The following is a 21380-nucleotide window of genomic DNA, read 5'->3' as shown; positions in this document are numbered from 1 at the left end:
TAGTTGTTAGGCTACTCTGATGGGAGAGGAAAAAATACAGTTTTGTTGCAGTAACTCAGGAACTAATAGGCGAATGAAGATTTTGAGGATACCATAAGAATCATCACTTTATTCCGCTTCGAAACATATAATCGGGTGAAAAAGTTGGCCCACAAAATTTAGAGATAGCAAGTGGGGAAGAGTTGGTACTTAGGATTTATTGTCTACAATACTCTATACGGAGACTTGAAACGAGCTTCTATTGTTTATATATATTTTTTCCTCTATTTTTATTTGCGCATGTTCTAGTACAAGTCTTTATGAAGCCATTGATACCACATTTATTGGGGTGCGATATATCTGTGATGGTAAAATACATACTGAAAGGTAAGAGTTTCGCGGCGGCAAAAAAAGGCTGGTCGGGCCTGAGAGATGCATGGTGAGTGGAAGAGAAACTTACTGGAAACTTACTGTGCGTGAGAAGGTTAACATGTTTGTTTTAAACAATTTTAAATATATCGTACGCGCCATATTTAAATCCATGTGAGCATGCTGAGTAACGGTTACTATTACGATTAGTGTGTGTGTGTGGGGGGGGTATCTCGTGCACCCTGCTTGAGTCCGTCGGAAGTCTTTTCAACACAAACTTATGGTCTCTAACGCAAAATCTTATGGCAAGACACCACAGTAGCTTGACAGGTATGAGACTTAGCAACACAAAGGGCTGTAGCTGTCTAGGACACTGGGGAGAAAGAAACAGTGGAACACCTAATTGTAGAATGTAGCAACTACGAGAGGCAGAGAGGAGAGTTAGTACAAGAAGAAGTGATGGCCGTGATGAGCTGATGAAAAGCGATACAGGTCAAAAGAAGGTTTGTTTTGGTTTGGAATGCCAAGTGGTATAAATCTTCCTCCAAGGTATAAATACATAATGAACAAGTAAAGTCTGTGTTCATGATTTATTAATTGCTTTAGTGTATCAAGTGCCTAAAATTGAGAGTAAAGAAGTTTTTGTAGACCTAAAAACAACGAACAACAGGTCGTAGATTCAGGCTGCTTTGCAACCTAAGTTTCATTATTTCATTTATCATAACACTGCAATTCTGTCAAAGATTACTGAAGAAAATGTTCTTAATGTTCATAACAATGTCACTCACCCTCTGGTTTATAGCCTTTGACTCTTTCCAGCAGGGCCTGTTTCTTGGTTAATAATAATAATAATAATAATAATAGTAATAATAATGATAATAATGATAATAATAATAATAATAACTACAATAATAATAATAATAATAATAATAATAATAATAATAATAATAATAATAACAATAATAATAATCATGCAGTCCTACCTTAAGATGAAGCAGCTGTTGGGTGTGAGTGGCAAAGTCTGGGCAGGAGTGAAGCAGATGGTGTCTGGCTCCTGAGGTACAGCTGTGAGTGGCTGGAGCAGTGAGTGTGGCAGCCACCCTCCACAGCCTGGGTCACCACACACCTGCAGGCCATGACAGGGGTTACCAGGAGGCATATTCCCCAAGTCTGTACTCTTGAGCAGGGCAGGATAGGTGAGGTTAGGTTAGGGAAAGTTAGGTAAGGTTTGGTTGGAGTTACTTAAGGTAATTTTGGGAGGGGGGAATCACAATGAGAGTATTTTCCAGAACAGCCCGTGGTTAGCTGCCAAGTTACAGCCGAGCGTCTTCACTCAGGGACCACATGCCCGCAGAGACTTCAGGAACATGCGACCAGGAGTGCCCAACTAGCAGGGGACAAAACAGATGACCATTCTCTTCCTCTCAATCTTTATTTGAATATTCTTCCTTTCTCTCTCTCTGTCTCCATCTTTATTTGTATTTTCTACCTCCTCCTCCTCATCCTTTATTTATTTTCCTCTTGTTCCTAATCTTTTCTTTATATTTATTTCCTTCCTTCTTTCCTTTCTCTCTCTGTCTCCATCTTGGTATTTGCATATTCTCCTTCCTCTTTATTTTCCTTTCATTTCCAGTTTTTTCTTTATATTTCTTTCCTTCCCTTCTCTTCCTTTCTCTCTCACTCCATCCTTATCCATATCCTCCTTCCCTCCCTTCTCTAACTGACATTCCTTTTCCTTCTCTTCCTCTAAGTCCTGTCACTCTACACTTTCCCTGCTCTTAACATAGGCTGAAAACAAGAAAGTTAACCCTTCCCTAAACTGCACCAGACACCTTAAGTTGACAGACATTCCAAACTGCATATCAAAAGTTCCCTCGTTGGCAGCAGGGTAAAATAAACTGAACCTTACCTTGCTACATCATCCTTCTCTCTCACCCCATAACTTACCTTGAGATCCATCAGGCTGTAGCAGTCATGGAGGGCTTTACTTTGTCACCACCAACTTGTGACACTGGCCAGCCAGCCAAGCAGTTCTGTGCAAGGCTGGACCCCATCCTGACCAGGCAGTCTTGCAGGGCGGACTGGCTTGACGGGTCCTGTGGAAGGGAGGGTTTGGGGGTCACTCATGCCTTGGAAAAATAAAGAATTAAATGTTCTTAGGTCAATATTGTTATACATAATGATATCCCATTACAACTGTTTCCCAAGGCCACAGAGAAAATTATCCAGGATTTCATGGCTGATTTTCCCTATCAAGGTGCAAAAGCCATGTCAAACTATAACCAGCATCACAAAACAGTCCATGGAAAGACAGCAACTTATACGAGAGTTTCAGCTTCTACTATGACTGTTTCCCAAGGCCACAGTGAAGATTAATAGGGCTTTCATAGGTGATTTTCCCATTCAAGGTGCAGAGGGCGTGTTAAAACTATCACCAGCATCCCAAAACACCCCATGGACACCCCAACAAGTACTATGAGAGGCTTTTCAAACAGGTGAACTGAGGTGCCCAGACATTTACTACAGACCTTTGTCCCTGTGATAAAAATAATTTGTTGGGAGTAAAATTTAACATAAAAATTCAAATCCCTTGCAAACTAATAAATGAGTATATCAAATGTAGGGATATATATATACACCTTTATGCCTTGTGTGAGGGGCAGTACACAAACACACACACACACTTAGAAACTTATGTAAGCCTGTTTCACTCAACCTCAGACACCCCCAAGCCTAGATATAACTTCCCCAAGCCCTGTTTCACTCCCCCAGCTCCTCTCTAAGTCCTGTTTCACTGTACCTCAGACACCCCAAGCCCTGTTTCACTCCCCAAAGCCCTCCCCGTTTCAGTCACTCTGGGTAGTGTCATCTACTCACTTGGTGCCTCCGAGCAGGTGTTCATGGAGACGACAGCGGCACTCACACACTCAATGAAGAACACCTGTGAGTTCTGGTCCCCTATTTATGCTTGTCCATCTCCTGAGAGCCCTGCACCATCCTGGAAGGGGTAAAGGGGGTGGTAACTGACTGATGGTGAGAATTATTAGGGTATAAGAAATGGTGAAGGAGGGCCAGATTCTTAAACATTTTGACGCCCAGACACACACACACACACACACACACACACATACACACACACACACACACACACACACACACACACAATGACAAGGCTTTCATAGGAGTTGTGATTATTTCCAAGGGTAGTTTCTTAGCCCGGTAGCAGCGATGGGCCAAATGTGTGTCTTTACCGTGTGTAGCAGCGACAGGCCAAATTTTTGCCATAATATAAACCCCCAAAATTAGATGATGCATAAACTGATCACAAATGCGTTGATATATAATATGAAATGGTTTGTGTGAGTGATGATTTTTTTCTCATTTTTCTCGCTTGGAGGGACCATTAACAAACATGATCCCCGCTGCTACCACCGGGCTAAGATCCACGCAGCAGAGCTTTTCCCACTGGGCTATCAGAATGGTGAGTCTGCATGTGTGTGTGTGTGTGTGTGTGTGTGTGTGTGTGTGTGTGTGTGTGTGTGTGTGTGTGTGTGGTTGTGTGTGTGTGTGTGTGTGTGTGTGTGTGTGTGTGTGTGTGTGTGTTTCTATGCTAATTTGTGCTCGTCAGTAAGAGCATGGCACTCCAGCAATGATTTCTTTTTTTAGGACAAATTTAGAATAACATTATCCTTTTTGGTAGCCTGAACTTTTGGCCTAAGGAAAAGAAAATAACTGAACAGAGAATTGAAGCAAGCACTCCACCCCTTACCATGGCCCCCCTCATCCAGTGTGCTGCACTCCTCGCCCTCGGCCTTGCCCAGCGCCCATGGACACCTCCTCATGGCCGCCAGGGTCCCCAAAGTCCAGCATCTGTGTGGCAAAGTCCAATTAGTATATCTGTGGGAGATTTAGCATCGGAGAGTACATAACCTTACCCTAGTGTTGGGTTTGCTAAGTATTATAAGGTTTCTTAACTAACTCCAGCCATATATTTAAACTAACACAGCCATATATTTTCAGCCCTAGTCATATATGTATATTTTAACTAACCCAGCCATATATTCTTTTAAGCCTAGCCATATATATTATAACTAACTCCTGACCAGCGACTCCCCAGGTTCCCACACACACATTTGTGGCTATTTTTTCAGTTGTTTGGATCAGTCCACTCTTTGCTATTAGTTTCCTGGAGCTTTGAAGGAGTCCTGGCCGTGTGAGCCGTGAGCCATTGAGGCCGTGACATCCAAACCAGTAACCGGACACACTGTTGGCGCCCCAAAGAACACGCCTTACTATATGCTACCATCTCGACACACCATTAAGCTAGTTGTCACACACAGCCTAAGTGTCTTGTGGCATTAATGTTAGGTAAGGTTACTGTAATGTGCGTTAGGTTACATTAAGTTGATTTAATATTGTTCCTTCAGCATCAGTGTCTTGTGGCAGTAATGTTAGGTAAGGTTACTGTAGTGTGCGTTAGGTTACATTAAGTTGAGTTAATATTGTACCTTCAGCCTCAGTGTCTTGTGGCAGTAATGTTAGGTAAGGTTACTCTAGTGTGCATTAGGTTACATTAAGTTAATACTGTTCCTTCAGCCTAAGTGTCTTGTGGCGAAAATGTTAGGTAAGATTACTTAAGTGTGCGTTAAGTTAGTTGAGTTAATATTGTTCCTTCAGCCTCAGTGTCTTGTGGCAGTAATGTTAGGTAAGGTTACTGTAGTGTGCATTAGGTTACATTAAGTTGAGTTAATATTGTTCCTTCAGCCTAAGTGTCTTGTGGCAGTAATGTTAGGTAAGGTTACTGTAGTGTGCGTTAGGTTAGTTGAGTTAATACTGTTCCTTCAGCCTAAGTGTCTTGTGGCAGTAATGTTAGGTAAGGTTACTGTAGTGTGCGTTAGGTTAGTTGAGTTAATATTGTTCCTTCAGCCTAAGTGTCTTGTGGCAGTAATGTTAGGTAAGGTTACTGTAGTGTGCGTTAGGTTAGTTGAGTTAATATTGTTCCTTCAGCCTAAGTGTCTTGTGGCAGTAATGTTAGGTAAGGTTACTGTAGTGTGCGTTAGGTTAGTTGAGTTAATATTGTTCCTTCAGCCTAAGTGTCTTGTGGCAGTAATGTTAGGAAAGGTTACTGTGGTGTGCATTAGGTTACATAAAGTTGAGTTAATATTGTTCCTTCAGCCTAAGTGTCTTGTGGCAATAATGCTAGGTAAGGTTACTGTAGAGTGCGTTAGGTTGGTTGAGTTAATATTGTTCCTTCAGCCTCAGTGTCTTGTGGCAGTAATGTTAGGTAAGGTTACTGTAGTGTGCGTTAGGTTACATTAAGTTGAGTTAATATTGTTCCTTCAGCCTCAGTGTCTTGTGGCAGTAATGTTAGGTAAGGTTACTGTAGTGTGCATTAGGTTACATTAAGTTGAGTTAATATTGTTCCTTCAGCCAAAGTGTCTTGTGGCAGTAGTGTTAGGTAAGGTTACTGTAGTGTGCATTAGGTTACATTAAGTTGAGTTAATACTGTTCCTTCAGCCTCAGTGTCTTGTGGCAGTAATGTTAGGTAAGGTTACTGTAGTGTGCGTTAGGTTACATTAAGTTGAGTTAATATTGTTCCTTCAGCCTAAGTGTCTTCTGGCAGTAATGTTAGGTAAGGTTACTGTAGTGTGCGTTAGGTTAGTTGAGTTAATATTGTTCCTTCAGCCTAAGTGTCTTGTGGCAGTAATGTTAGGTAAGGTTACTGCGGTGTGCATTAGGTTACATTAAGTTGAGTTAATACTGTTCCTTCAGCCTAAGTGTCTTGTGGCAGTAATGTTAGGTAAGGTTACTGTAGTGTGCATTAGGTTACATTAAGTTGAGTTAATATTGTTCCTTCAGCCTAAGTGTCTTGTGGCTGTAATGTTAGGTAAGGTTACTGTAGTGTGCATTAGGTTAGTTGAGTTAATATTGTTCCTTCAGCCTAAGTGTCTTGTGGCTGTAATGTTAGGTAAGGTTACTGTAGTGTGCATTAGGTTACATTAAGTTGAGTTAATATTGTTCCTTCAGCCTAAGTGTCTTGTGACAGTAATGTTAGGTAAGGTTACTGTAGTGTGCGTTAGGTTAGCTGAGTTAATATTGTTCCTTCAGCCTAAGTGTCTAGTGGCAGTAATGTTAGGTAAGGTTACTGTAGTGTGCGTTAGGTTAGTTGAGTTAATATTGTTCCTTCAGCCTCAGTGTCTTGTGGCAGTAATGTTAGGTAAGGTTACTGTAGTGTGCGTTAGGTTACATTAAGTTGAGTTAATACTGTTCCTTCAGCCTCAGTGTCTTGTGGCAGTAATGTTAGGTAAGGTTACTGTAGTGTGCATTAGGTTACATTAAGTTGAGTTAATATTGTTCTTTCAGACTAAGTGTCTTGTGGCAGTAATGTTAGGAAAGGTTACTGTAGTGTGCGTTAGGTTACATTAAGTTGAGTTAATATTGTTCTTTCAGACTAAGTGTCTTGTGGCAGTAATGTTAGGTAAGGTTACTGTAGTGTGCATTAGGTTACATTAAGTTGAGTTAATACTGTTCCTTCAGCGTAAGTGTCTTGTGGCAGTAATGTTAGGTAAATTTATTGTAGTGTGCATTAGGTTAGTTGAGTTAATACTGTTCCTTTAGCCTAAGTGTCTAGTGGCAGTAATGTTAGGTAAGGTTACTGTAGTGTGCGTTAGGTTACATTAAGTTGAGTTAATACTGTTCCTTTAGCCTAAGTGTCTTGTGGTAGTAATGTTAGGTAAGGTTACTGTAGTGTGCATTAGGTTACATTAAGTTGAGTTAATATTGTTCTTTCAGACTAAGTGTCTTGTGGCAGTAATATTAGGAAAGGTTACTGTAGTGTGCATTAGGTTACATTAAGTTGAGTTAATATTGTTCTTTCAGACTAAGTGTCTTGTGGCAGTAATGTTAGGTAAATTTACTGTAGTGTGCATTAGGTTAGTTGAGTTAATACTGTTCCTTTAGCCTAAGTGTCTAGTGGCAGTAATGTTACGTAAGGTTCCTGTAGTGTGCGTTAGGTTAGTTGAGTTAATATTGTTCCTTCAGCCTAAGTGTCTTGTGGCAGTAATGTTAGGAAAGGTTACTGTAGTGTGCGTTAGGTTAGTTGAGTTAATATTGTTCCTTCAGCCTAAGTGTCTTGTGGCAGTAATGTTAGGTAAGGTTACTGTAGTGTGCGTTAGGTTAGTTGAGTTAATACTGTTCCTTCAGCCTAAGTGTCTTGTGGCAGTAATGTTAGGTAAGGTTACTGTAGTGTGCGTTAGGTTAGTTGAGTTAATATTGTTCCTTCAGCCTAAGTGTCTTGTGGCAGTAATGTTAGGTAAGGTTACTGTAGTGTGCGTTAGGTTAGTTGAGTTAATATTGTTCCTTCAGCCTAAGTGTCTTGTGGCAGTAATGTTAGGTAAGGTTACTGTAGTGTGCGTTAGGTTAGTTGAGTTAATATTGTTCCTTCAGCCTAAGTGTCTTGTGGCAGTAATGTTAGGAAAGGTTACTGTGGTGTGCATTAGGTTACATAAAGTTGAGTTAATATTGTTCCTTCAGCCTAAGTGTCTTGTGGCAATAATGCTAGGTAAGGTTACTGTTGAGTGCGTTAGGTTGGTTGAGTTAATATTGTTCCTTCAGCCTCAGTGTCTTGTGGCAGTAATGTTAGGTAAGGTTACTGTAGTGTGCGTTAGGTTACATTAAGTTGAGTTAATATTGTTCCTTCAGCCTCAGTGTCTTGTGGCAGTAATGTTAGGTAAGGTTACTGTAGTGTGCATTAGGTTACATTAAGTTGAGTTAATATTGTTCCTTCAGCCTCAGTGTCTTGTGGCAGTAGTGTTAGGTAAGGTTACTGTAGTGTGCATTAGGTTACATTAAGTTGAGTTAATACTGTTCCTTCAGCCTCAGTGTCTTGTGGCAGTAATGTTAGGTAAGGTTACTGTAGTGTGCGTTAGGTTACATTAAGTTGAGTTAATATTGTTCCTTCAGCCTAAGTGTCTTGTGGCAGTAATGTTAGGTAAGGTTACTGTAGTGTGCGTTAGGTTAGTTGAGTTAATATTGTTCCTTCAGCCTAAGTGTCTTGTGGCAGTAATGTTAGGTAAGGTTACTGCGGTGTGCATTAGGTTACATTAAGTTGAGTTAATACTGTTCCTTCAGCCTAAGTGTCTTGTGGCAGTAATGTTAGGTAAGGTTACTGTAGTGTGCATTAGGTTACATTAAGTTGAGTTAATATTGTTCCTTCAGCCTAAGTGTCTTGTGGCTGTAATGTTAGGTAAGGTTACTGTAGTGTGCATTAGGTTAGTTGAGTTAATATTGTTCCTTCAGCCTAAGTGTCTTGTGGCAGTAATGTTAGGTAAGGTTACTGTAGTGTGCGTTAGGTTAGCTGAGTTAATATTGTTCCTTCAGCCTAAGTGTCTTGTGGCAGTAATGTTAGGTAAGGTTACTGTAGTGTGCGTTAGGTTAGTTGAGTTAATATTGTTCCTTCAGCCTAAGTGTCTTGTGGCAGTAATGTTAGGTAAGGTTACTGTAGTGTGCGTTAGGTTAACTGAGTTAATATTGTTCCTTCAGCCTAAGTGTCTTGTGGCAGTAATATTGGGTAAGGTTACTGTAGTGTGCATTAGGTTAGTTGAGTTAATACTGTTCCTTCAGCCTAAGTGTCTTGTGGCAGTAATGTTAGGTAAGGTTACTGTAGTGTGCGTTAGGTTAGTTGAGTTAATACTGTTCCTTCAGCCTAAGTGTCTTGTGGCAGTAATGTTAGGTAAGGTTACTGTAGTGTGCGTTAGGTTAGTTGAGTTAATATTGTTCCTTCAGCCTCAGTGTCTTGTGGCAGTAATGTTAGGTAAGGTTACTGTAGTGTGCATTAGGTTAGTTGAGTTAATATTGTTCCTTCAGCCTCAGTGTCTTGTGGCAGTAATGTTAGGTAAGGTTACTGTTGTGTGCATTAGGTTACATTAAGTTGAGTTAATATTGTTCCTTCAGCCTAAGTGTCTTGTGGCAGTAATGTTAGGTAAGGTTACTGTAGTGTGCGTTAAGTTAGTTGAGTTAATATTGTTCCTTCAGCCTCAGTGTCTTGTGGCAGTAATGTTAGGTAAGGTTACTGTAGTGTGCATTAGGTTACATTAAGTTGAGTTAATATTGTTCCTTCAACCTAAGTGTCTTGTGGCAGTAATGTTAGGTAAGGTTACTGTAGTCTGCATTAGGTTAGTTGAGTTAATATTGTTCCTTCAGCCTAAGTGTCTTGTGGCAGTAATGTTAGGTAAGGTTACTGTAGTGTGCGTTAAGTTAGTTGAGTTAATATTGTTCCTTCAGCCTAAGTGTCTTGTGGCAGTAATGTTAGGTAAGGTTACTGTAGTGTGCGTTAGGTTACATTAAGTTGAGTTAATATTGTTCCTTCACCCTAAGTGTCTTGTGGCAGTAATGTTAGGTAAGGTTACTGTGGTGTGCATTAGGTTACATTAAGTTGAGTTAATATTGTTCCTTCAGCCTAAGTGTCTTGTGGCAGTAATGTTAGGTAAGGTTACTGTAGTGTGCGTTAGGTTACATTAAGTTGAGTTAATATTGTTCTTTCAGACTAAGTGTCTTGTGGCAGTAATGTTAGGTAAGGTTACTGTAGTGTGCATTAGGTTACATTAAGTTGAGTTAATACTGTTCCTTCAGCCTAAGTGTCTTGTGGCAGTAATGTTAGGTAAGGTTACTGTAGTGTGCATTAGGTTACATTAAGTTGAGTTAATACTGTTCCTTCAGCCTAAGTGTCTTGTGGCAGTAATGTTAGGTAAGGTTACTGTAGTGTGCGTTAGGTTAGTTGAGTTAATACTGTTCCTTCAGCCTAAGTGTCTTGTGGCAGTAATGTTAGGTAAGGTTACTGTAGTGTGCGTTAGGTTACATTAAGTTGAGTTAATATTGTTCCTTCAGCCTAAGTGTCTTGTGGCAGTAATGTTAGGTAAGGTTACTGTAGTGTGCATTAGGTTACATTAAGTTGAGTTAATATTGTTCTTTCAGACTAAGTGTCTTGTGGCAGAAATGTTAGGTAAGGTTACTGATGTGTGCATTAGGTTAGTTGAGTTAATATTGTTCCTTCAGCCTAAGTGTCTTGTGGCAGTAATGTTAGGTAAGGTTACTGTAGTGTGCATTAGGTTAGTTGAGTTAATATTGTTCCTTCAGCCTAAGTGTCTTGTGGCAGTAATGTTAGGTAAGGTTACTGTAGTGTGCGTTAGGTTAGTTGAGTTAATATTGTTCCTTCAGCCTAAGTGTCTTGTGGCAGTAATGTTAGGTAAGGTTACTGTAGTGTGCGTTAGGTTAGTTGAGTTAATACTGTTCCTTCAGCCTAAGTGTCTTGTGGCAGTAATGTTAGGTAAGGTTACTGTAGTGTGCGTTAGGTTAGTTGAGTTAATACTGTTCCTTCAGCCTAAGTGTCTTGTGGCAGTAATGTTAGGTAAGGTTACTGTAGTGTGCATTAGGTTAGTTGAGTTAATATTGTTCCTTCAGCCTAAGTGTCTTGTGGCAGTAATGTTAGGTAAGGTTACTGTAGTGTGCGTTAGGTTAGTTGAGTTAATATTGTTCCTTCAGCCTAAGTGTCTTGTGGCAGTAATGTTAGGTAAGGTTACTGTAGTGTGCATTAGGTTACATTGAGTTAATATTGTTCCTTCAGCCTAAGTGTCTTGTGGCAGTAATGTTAGGTAAGGTTACTGTAGTGTGCATTAGGTTACATTAAGTTGAGTTAATATTGTTCCTTCAGCCTAAGTGTCTTGTGGCAGTAATGTTAGGTAAGGTTACTGTAGTGTGCATTAGGTTACATTTATTTGAGTTAATATTGTTCCTTCAGCCTAAGTGTCTTGTGGCAGTAATGTTAGGTAAGGTTACTGTAGTGTGCATTAGGTTACATTAAGTTGAGTTAATATTGTTCCTTCAGCCTAAGTGTCTTGTGGCAGTAATGTTAGGTAAGGTTACTGTAGTGTGCGTTAGGTTACATTGTTGAGTTAATATTGTTCCTTCAGCCTCAGTGTCTTGTGGCAGTAATGTTAGGTAAGGTTACTGTAGTGTGCGTTAGGTTAGTTGAGTTAATATTGTTCCTTCAGCCTCAGTGTCTTGTGGCAGTAATGTTAGGTAAGGTTACTGTAGTGTGCATTAGGTTACATTGAGTTAATATTGTTCCTTCAGCCTCAGTGTCTTGTGGCAGTAATGTTAGGTAAGGTTACTGTAGTGTGCATTAGGTTACATTAAGTTGAGTTAATATTGTTCCTTCAGCCTCAGTGTCTTGTGGCAGTAATGTTAGGTAAGGTTACTGTAGTGTGCATTAGGTTACATTAAGTTGAGTTAATATTGTTCCTTCAGCCTAAGTGTCTTGTGGCAGTAATGTTAGGTAAGGTTACTGTAGTGTGCGTTAGGTTACATTAAGTTGAGTTAATATTGTTCCTTCAGCCTAAGTGTCTTGTGGCAGTAATGTTAGGTAAGGTTACTGTAGTGTGCATTAGGTTACATTAAGTTGAGTTAATATTGTTCCTTCAGCCTAAGTGTCTTGTGGCAGTAATGTTAGGTAAGGTTACTGTAGTGTGCATTAGGTTAGTTGAGTTAATATTGTTCCTTCAGCCTAAGTGTCTTGTGGCAGTAATGTTAGGTAAGGTTACTGTAGTGTGCATTAGGTTAGTTGAGTTAATATTGTTCCTTCAGCCTAAGTGTCTTGTGGCAGTAATGTTAGGTAAGGTTACTGTAGTGTGCGTTAGGTTAGTTGAGTTAATATTGTTCCTTCAGCCTAAGTGTCTTGTGGCAGTAATGTTAGGTAAGGTTACTGTAGTGTGCGTTAGGTTAGTTGAGTTAATATTGTTCCTTCAGCCTCAGTGTCTTGTGGCAGTAATGTTAGGTAAGGTTACTGTAGTGTGCGTTAGGTTAGTTGAGTTAATATTGTTCCTTCAGCCTAAGTGTCTTGTGGCAGTAATGTTAGGTAAGGTTACTGTAGTGTGCGTTAGGTTAGTTGAGTTAATATTGTTCCTTCAGCCTAAGTGTCTTGTGGCAGTAATGTTAGGTAAGGTTACTGTAGTGTGCATTAGGTTAGTTGAGTTAATATTGTTCCTTCAGCCTAAGTGTCTTGTGGCAGTAATGTTAGGTAAGGTTACTGTAGTGTGCATTAGGTTAGTTGAGTTAATATTGTTCCTTCAGCCTCAGTGTCTTGTGGCAGTAATGTTAGGTAAGGTTACTGTAGTGTGCATTAGGTTACATTAAGTTGAGTTAATATTGTTCCTTCAGCCTAAGTGTCTTGTGGCAGTAATGTTAGGTAAGGTTACTGTAGTGTGCATTAGGTTAGTTGAGTTAATACTGTTCCTTCAGCCTAAGTGTCTTGTGGCAGTAATGTTAGGTAAGGTTACTGTAGTGTGCATTAGGTTAGTTGAGTTAATATTGTTCCTTCAGCCTAAGTGTCTTGTGGCAGTAATGTTAGGTAAGGTTACTGTAGTGTGCGTTAGGTTAGTTGAGTTAATATTGTTCCTTCAGCCTAAGTGTCTTGTGGCAGTAATGTTAGGTAAGGTTACTGTAGTGTGCATTAGGTTAGTTGAGTTAATATTGTTCCTTCAGCCTAAGTGTCTTGTGGCAGTAATGTTAGGTAAGGTTACTGTAGTGTGCGTTAGGTTACATTAAGTTGAGTTAATATTGTTCCTTCAGCCTAAGTGTCTTGTGGCAGTAATGTTAGGTAAGGTTACTGTAGTGTGCATTAGGTTACATTAAGTTGAGTTAATATTGTTCCTTCAGCCTAAGTGTCTTGTGGCAGTAATGTTAGGTAAGGTTACTGTAGTGTGCGTTAGGTTAGTTGAGTTAATATTGTTCCTTCAGCCTCAGTGTCTTGTGGCAGTAATGTTAGGTAAGGTTACTGTAGTGTGCGTTAGGTTAGTTGAGTTAATATTGTTCCTTCAGCCTAAGTGTCTTGTGGCAGTAATGTTAGGTAAGGTTACTGTAGTGTGCGTTAGGTTAGTTGAGTTAATATTGTTCCTTCAGCCTAAGTGTCTTGTGGCAGTAATGTTAGGTAAGGTTACTGTAGTGTGCGTTAGGTTAGTTGAGTTAATATTGTTCCTTCAGCCTCAGTGTCTTGTGGCAGTAATGTTAGGTAAGGTTACTGTAGTGTGCATTAGGCATTAAGTTGAGTTAATATTGTTCCTTCAGCCTAAGTGTCTTGTGGCAGTAATGTTAGGTAAGGTTACTGTAGTGTGCATTAGGTTACATTAAGTTGAGTTAATATTGTTCCTTCAGCCTCAGTGTCTTGTGGCAGTAATGTTAGGTAAGGTTACTGTAGTGTGCGTTAGGTTACATTAAGTTGAGTTAATATTGTTCCTTCAGCCTCAGTGTCTTGTGGCAGTAATGTTAGGTAAGGTTACTGTGGTGTGCATTAGGTTAGTTGAGTTAATATTGTTCCTTCAGCCTCAGTGTCTTGTGGCAGTAATGTTAGGTAAGGTTACTGTAGTGTGCATTAGGTTACATTAAGTTGAGTTAATATTGTTCCTTCAGCCTAAGTGTCTTGTGGCAGTAATGTTAGGTAAGGTTACTGTAGTGTGCGTTAGGTTAGTTGAGTTAATATTGTTCCTTCAGCCTAAGTGTCTTGTGGCAGTAATGTTAGGTAAGGTTACTGTAGTGTGCGTTAGGTTAGTTGAGTTAATACTGTTCCTTCAGCCTAAGTGTCTTGTGGCAGTAATGTTAGGTAAGGTTACTGTAGTGTGCGTTAGGTTAGTTGAGTTAATATTGTTCCTTCAGCCTAAGTGTCTTGTGGCAGTAATGTTAGGTAAGGTTACTGTAGTGTGCATTAGGTTAGTTGAGTTAATATTGTTCCTTCAGCCTCAGTGTCTTGTGGCAGTAATGTTAGGTAAGGTTACTGTAGTGTGCATTAGGTTACATTGAGTTAATATTGTTCCTTCAGCCTCAGTGTCTTGTGGCAGTAATGTTAGGTAAGGTTACTGTAGTGTGCGTTAGGTTAGTTGAGTTAATATTGTTCCTTCAGCCTAAGTGTCTTGTGGCAGTAATGTTAGGTAAGGTTACTGTAGTGTGCATTAGGTTAGTTGAGTTAATATTGTTCCTTCAGCCTCAGTGTCTTGTGGCAGTAATGTTAGGTAAGGTTACTGTAGTGTGCATTAGGTTACATTAAGTTGAGTTAATATTGTTCCTTCAGCCTAAGTGTCTTGTGGCAGTAATGTTAGGTAAGGTTACTGTAGTGTGCGTTAGGTTAGTTGAGTTAATATTGTTCCTTCAGCCTAAGTGTCTTGTGGCAGTAATGTTAGGTAAGGTTACTGTAGTGTGCATTAGGTTACATTAAGTTGAGTTAATATTGTTCCTTCAGCCTCAGTGTCTTGTGGTAGTAATGTTAGGTAAGGTCACTGTAGTGTGCATTAGGTTAGTTGAGTTAATATTGTTCCTTCAGCCTAAGTGTCTTGTGGCAGTAATGTTAGGTAAGGTTACTGTAGTGTGCATTAGGTTACATTAAGTTGAGTTAATATTGTTCCTTCAGCCTAAGTGTCTTGTGGCAGTAATGTTAGGTAAGGTTACTGTAGTGTGCATTAGGTTAGTTGAGTTAATATTGTTCCTTCAGCCTAAGTGTCTTGTGGCAGTAATGTTAGGTAAGGTTACTGTAGTGTGCGTTAGGTTAGTTGAGTTAATATTGTTCCTTCAGCCTAAGTGTCTTGTGGCAGTAATGTTAGGTAAGGTTACTGTAGTGTGCGTTAGGTTAGTTGAGTTAATATTGTTCCTTCAGCCTCAGTGTCTTGTGGCAGTAATGTTAGGTAAGGTTACTGTAGTGTGCATTAGGTTAGTTGAGTTAATATTGTTCCTTCAGCCTAAGTGTCTTGTGGCAGTAATGTTAGGTAAGGTTACTGTAGTGTGCGTTAGGTTAGTTGAGTTAATATTGTTCCTTCAGCCTAAGTGTCTTGTGGCAGTAATGTTAGGTAAGGTTACTGTAGTGTGCATTAGGTTAGTTGAGTTAATATTGTTCCTTCAGCCTAAGTGTCTTGTGGCAGTAATGTTAGGTAAGGTTACTGTAGTGTGCATTAGGTTACATTAAGTTGAGTTAATATTGTTCCTTCAGCCTAAGTGTCTTGTGGCAGTAATGTTAGGTAAGGTTACTGTAGTGTGCGTTAGGTTACATTAAGTTGAGTTAATATTGTTCCTTCAGCCTAAGTGTCTTGTGGCAGTAATGTTAGGTAAGGTTACTGTAGTGTGCATTAGGTTAGTTGAGTTAATATTGTTCCTTCAGCCTAAGTGTCTTGTGGCAGTAATGTTAGGTAAGGTTACTGTAGTGTGCGTTAGGTTAGTTGAGTTAATACTGTTCCTTCAGCCTAAGTGTCTTGTGGCAGTAATGTTAGGTAAGGTTACTGTAGTGTGCATTAGGTTAGTTGAGTTAATATTGTTCCTTCAGCCTAAGTGTCTTGTGGCAGTAATGTTATGTAATGTTACTGTAGTGTGCATTAGGTTAGTTGAGTTAATATTGTTCCTTCAGCCTAAGTGTCTTGTGGCAGTAATGTTAGGTAAGGTTACTGTAGTGTGCATTAGGTTAGTTGAGTTAATATTGTTCCTTCAGCCTCAGTGTCTTGTGGCAGTAATGTTAGGTAAGGTTACTGTAGTGTGCGTTAGGTTAGTTGAGTTAATATTGTTCCTTCAGCCTCAGTGTCTTGTGGCAGTAATGTTAGGTAAGGTTACTGTAGTGTGCGTTAGGTTACATTAAGTTGAGTTAATATTGTTCCTTCAGCCTCAGTGTCTTGTGGCAGTAATGTTAGGTAAGGTTACTGTAGTGTGCATTAGGTTACATTGTTGAGTTAATATTGTTCCTTCAGCCTCAGTGTCTTGTGGCAGTAATGTTAGGTAAGGTTACTGTAGTGTGCATTAGGTTAGTTGAGTTAGTATTGTTCCTTCAGCCTAAGTGTCTTGTGGCAGTAATGTTAGGTAAGGTTACTGTAGTGTGCGTTAGATTAGTTGAGTTAATATTGTTCCTTCAGCCTCAGTGTCTTGTGGCAGTAATGTTAGGTAAGGTTACTGTAGTGTGCGTTAGGTTACATTAAGTTGAGTTAATATTGTTCCTTCAGCCTAAGTGTCTTGTGGCAGTAATGTTAGGTAAGGTTACTGTAGTGTGCATTAGGTTACATTAAGTTGAGTTAATATTGTTCCTTCAGCCTCAGTGTCTTGTGGCAGTAATGTTAGGTAAGGTTACTGTAGTGTGCATTAGGTTACATTAAGTTGAGTTAATATTGTTCCTTCAGCCTCAGTGTCTTGTGGCAGTAATGTTAGGTAAGGTTACTGTAGTGTGCATTAGGTTACATTAAGTTGAGTTAATATTGTTCCTTCAGCCTCAGTGTCTTGTGGCAGTAATGTTAGGTAAGGTTACTGTAGTGTGCGTTAGGTTAGTTGAGTTAATATTGTTCCTTCAGCCTAAGTGTCTTGTGGCAGTAATGTTAGGTAAGGTTACTGTAGTGTGCATTAGGTTACATTGAGTTAATACTGTTCCTTCAGCCTCAGTGTCTTGTGGCAGTAATGTTAGGTAAGGTTACTGTAGTGTGCGTTAGGTTAGTTGAGTTAATATTGTTCCTTCAGCCTCAGTGTCTTGTGGCAGTAATGTTAGGTAAGGTTACTGTAGTGTGCATTAGGTTAGTTGAGTTAATACTGTTCCTTCAGCCTCAGTGTCTTGTGGCAGTAATGTTAGGTAAGGTTACTGTAGTGTGCATTAGGTTAGTTGAGTTAATATTGTTCCTTCAGCCTCAGTGTCTTGTGGCAGTAATGTTAGGTAAGGTTACTGTAGTGTGCGTTAGGTTAGTTGAGTTAATATTGTTCCTTCAGCCTCAGTGTCTTGTGGCAGTAATGTTAGGTAAGGTTACTGTAGTGTGCGTTAGGTTGAGTTGAGTTAATACGCTCCCCCACCCAAAACGCTCGATTGCATGGCCGTCTCTTCGACCTATGGGACAGATACGAGGATGGCGACCTGTGCACTGAAGCATTTCTAAGAGCTTGAGCAACAATAGTTGGGCTTGGACCTAACCCAACGTCCGCGGCAATGAATGATTCGTAACCAAGACTAGAAGAGGCGGCATGCAGGAGCGGCATGTTTTTTAACACTTTCAGATTTTTTACCTGTGCACTGTTTATTATTACCAATATAGTATACATACCTCTTATGGAAGCTTTTAGTTCATATATATTCAATTCCCTTTTAGAGCCATTATATGGCCTTTAATTTTGTTTGTATTGATAATATTTGTCACTCAACATACGTATAATATCAAAGCAATAAAATGAAATAAATCTTTTCTCATTTTATGGGGCAAATAAAAATATACGAAAAAAATGCAACCTACCATGACCCCTTTCTCTAACAAAGGACATCACTGTATACGGGTTAAAGGATGCAGATGTTTTTTGTTAACATTTTTAGAATTTTAATAGGTTTTCTTGGTGAGTAGCAGAACCTCTCCTTTCAAGTGGCGAAACAACTAGCACGCGAAATCACGGAGGTGCGAACACCCACAGGTGGCGAACCGGAAAGTGGCAAAGCCTCTGCAACCCGAGTGTCCCTATCTTTTCTAACATATCCTTGTTGGGTGCAGTAAACCACGGGAGTTAACACAGGTTCACCTCACTGCTGAACCAAACCATTTTTTTCTGAGGGTTTGGTGTGTCTTGAAACGGCCACAGTCACCTCTAACACTTGCCTGCTGCATCTTGACAGGCTTGGGATGACCACCATGCAGGCACCCCCAAGAAAGCCTACCACCGCTAGAGACCACAACATAAAAATTAAATAAATAAATAAATGAATCTAATGGGGCCTCACCTACAGGGAGGTTTACACCCTTGCCTCTCCTTAGGGTCAATATAATACAGGGGAATACACACAAAACTCCTCCCTGGCATGGGGCACACCAGGGAGGAAAAGTATAGAATAACACCCAGAGAGCCAACACCCCAGTATGTGTCCTGCTCTCCACACACACACACAGCCCTGTCCCTGCTCCTGCCCCTGTGGTATCATCCCTGACTCTGTCCCTGCCCCTGCATGCTTGGCTCAACACACACACACGTCACCGCTGCCATCCCTCTGCCCACAGCCCCTGCCTTGACCCCTGCCAGAGTGTCCTCCCCTGAACGCCTGCCTCCTCACCTCAGGACACACACACACACACACACACACACACGTCACCGCTGCCATCCCTCTGCCCACAGCCCCTGCCTTGACCCCTGCCAGAGTGTCCTCCCCTGAACGCCTGCCTCCTCACCTCAGGACACACACTCACACACACCCTTGGGTCGCCTCTCTGGCAGGCTTATCACGACACCGCCACCCGAGGCTGTCAACCTTATTTTCCACAACTGACACCTCCTCCACGCCTTCATTAACATAGGTAACCTTCAAGAGAGCAATCAGGACCCTCCAGTAGCCGACACAGCCAGCTCCATCCATCACAAATTATATTTTTTCATATTATTCCATGTTTAACGCCTTATTTCACCGTCCAGACTATTCCTAAACCCTGAACAAGACGTCACCTCCTTTGCTTCCCTCCCTGGCACTGTAGATTAGGAAATAATAATAATGATAAAATAACTATTCTTAGCACCATCACGCGCCCTGCCCGCCGCCACCCTGTCCATGTTTTCTGCTATTTATCACTTGTCTCGCCTTGATTTACTCTCCTCGCCCGGCCTAATCCCTGATAACACGACTACCTACCTTGCTTCCATCCATGGCCGTCTGTGTCGTCCTGGATTACAAGGAAATTGGCTGACACGCGGAACGCCGTCCACCTCGGATCAGCTGACCGGGAGGAAGGAGGAGGAGGAGGAGGCGATGCAAGGCGGCCACATTTTCACCGTCATATGCCAAGTGTACACCCAAAAACTACCCTCTCAACCACATTCATGAAATTCACTTGTATTTCTCGTTTGATTTGTTAATTACTAATGGTTCGTTGTAATAGTTATGGGCCAGAAAATGGAAGATAGATGGTGGTGAGGATGAAGACTTGGCACCTCTGCAAGGGAGCATGTGTATAATTGTTTTTTTCCTGGCATATCTGTTTGGCGTGTTTTCTTGTGTTTCAGGCTGTGGCTAACTCTACCAAAGTCAGGAGGAAAGAAAATCAGGGAAAAGAACAGAAAAATACGACGAAGAGAAGAAAAGATGAAAAAACATGAAAGAATCTTGCTCTCCAGCTTTCCCTCCCTCCCCAACTTTCCTTCCCTCCTCCCCTTTCTTTTCCTCCCAATCCCTCCTCGTTCTTGCCCCACGATGAAGAGGAGGAAGGTTAATTTCCCCGTACGTAGCTTATATCCTGAAATTAAATCAAATGCAGCTCTGTTCATAACAAGTTGTAGTTTCTTCAGCAGATATTTAGGAAGGCCATAATAAAGGGAGTTACAATAATCCAGCTTACTATAGTTACATGATTATATATAAGCATCTTCATAGTCTTATCATCCAGGTATTTCTTGACAAATGCAATATTTCTGAGATGGTAGCCTGCCGTTCTCACCACCTGACTGATCTGTTCTTTGAATGACAGAGTGCAGTCAAGTATCACACCTAAATCTTTGACTGACTTTTTTACAGTCCTAGTGTCATCTTTTATCCGAAGAGTGGAAACATCTAGCCTCCTGACATCCTTGTTCTTCCCCACAATCAAGCATTCAGTTTTATCCTCATTCAGCTTCAGTTGCTTAGAATTCATCCATTTCCCGACATCATCCATAATTCTGCTCAGCTTATCTTCAGTGTTTTCCACGTCACTCAGCGACAAATAGAACTGTGTATCATCAGCATACAGTTTAAAGTCAACTTCATGCCTTCTTAGCAAATGTGAAAGACCAATAGTATAAACACAGAATAAAATTGGACCCAGTACACTTCCCTGGGGGACTCCTCTTTGCAAAAGTTTATGAGTGGAGAACGATTTACCTATTTGCACACAGTAAGTTCTGTTCTCAAGGTAACTCCTCAGATAATCCAGAGCGCCACCCTCAATTCCATTATTCTTGCAATCCTGAAGCAATAGACTGTGCTCCACCGTGTCAAACGCAGCACTCAAGTCTAACAAAATCAGAACACCACACTTCCCCTCTTCCATAAGCACAAGCAAGTTGTTTACCACCAAACAGAGAGTAGTTTCGGTTGAGTAAAGCCTCTTGTAGGCAGATTCATTATCCGGTAAAGCCTGCACCACTAGCAGATGCTCCATTAGCTGATTTAAGATCACATTTTCAAGTATCTTAGATAGAAACGTCAAGCTGGATACTGGTCTAAAGGAACTTAAACACTGTGGGTCCAGTTTACCTTTAACGATAGGTTTCACGATCGCCGCTTTCTCACTCTCAGGGAAAGTCTTGTTTTCGATACTAGTGTTAACCATCACAGTCATAATATTTAATAAATCACTACAGTTTTCACTCTTAATTATGTCACTTATCGGCAAGGGACCGTCATCACAGTACGTCAGGTTCACCTGTGCATGATAGTTTTCACCACAGCCACATCCACTTGTTGAAAGCTTAACTTTATTTCAGGGACTGGAGTTTCCACAGCGGATCCATGGTAACCGCGGTCGCCTCTAAAGTTCATGATAACTCTCTCAATTTTCTGGTCAAAAAAGTCTAAAAAACTTTTTTGCCAGCACTTCATCCGAGAAACCATCCGGAAGCTTGTTAACCTTTCTGTTTCCAGTCAAACTGTCAAGCACCTTATATAAGTTATTGATGTTCGGCCCTGCCTCCACAACCTTATTCCGATAGTATTCTCTTTTCCGTTTTATCACAAGCCGGTTTTCTTTGTTTCTCGCCTCCTGGTATGCTCTTCTTGCCTCATCTGTTTATTGCCTACGCCACAGTCTTTCTTTTTTCTTCTTCTCTCTTTTTGCCCACAGTATTTCCACATTAAACCAAGGTGCATGATCTCTCAACACTATCTCCTTTTCACTTAGAGGACAGAGGCTGTTATGCTCATCTTTAGCTTAACCATTATATAGCTTAACCAGGCAGGTAGCACAGTTTCCACGTAACACCGAGCCATGTTCACAGATTTCACGACAATTAATAGTAATTTCCTGTATTACAGA

The 21380-nt window shown here is 40.6% G+C and overlaps 1 long non-coding RNA gene across 1 annotated transcript; it reads left to right on the top strand.

The window, feature by feature from the left end:
* Nucleotides 1-12514: 12514 nt before the first annotated feature.
* LOC126991667 (uncharacterized) lies at nt 12515-13811 on the top strand. The gene is made up of 3 exons (XR_007745741.1): nt 12515-12675; nt 13675-13694; nt 13776-13811. It is a non-coding gene; the product is annotated as an uncharacterized LOC126991667 (long non-coding RNA).
* Nucleotides 13812-21380: the final 7569 nt, after the last annotated feature.

Source organism: Eriocheir sinensis, unplaced genomic scaffold (assembly GCF_024679095.1).
Source record: "Eriocheir sinensis breed Jianghai 21 unplaced genomic scaffold, ASM2467909v1 Scaffold317, whole genome shotgun sequence".
Taxonomy (NCBI): domain Eukaryota; kingdom Metazoa; phylum Arthropoda; class Malacostraca; order Decapoda; family Varunidae; genus Eriocheir; species Eriocheir sinensis.
The sequence above is the reverse complement of the archived record's forward strand: the minus strand, read 5'-3'. Positions and strand labels throughout refer to the sequence as shown.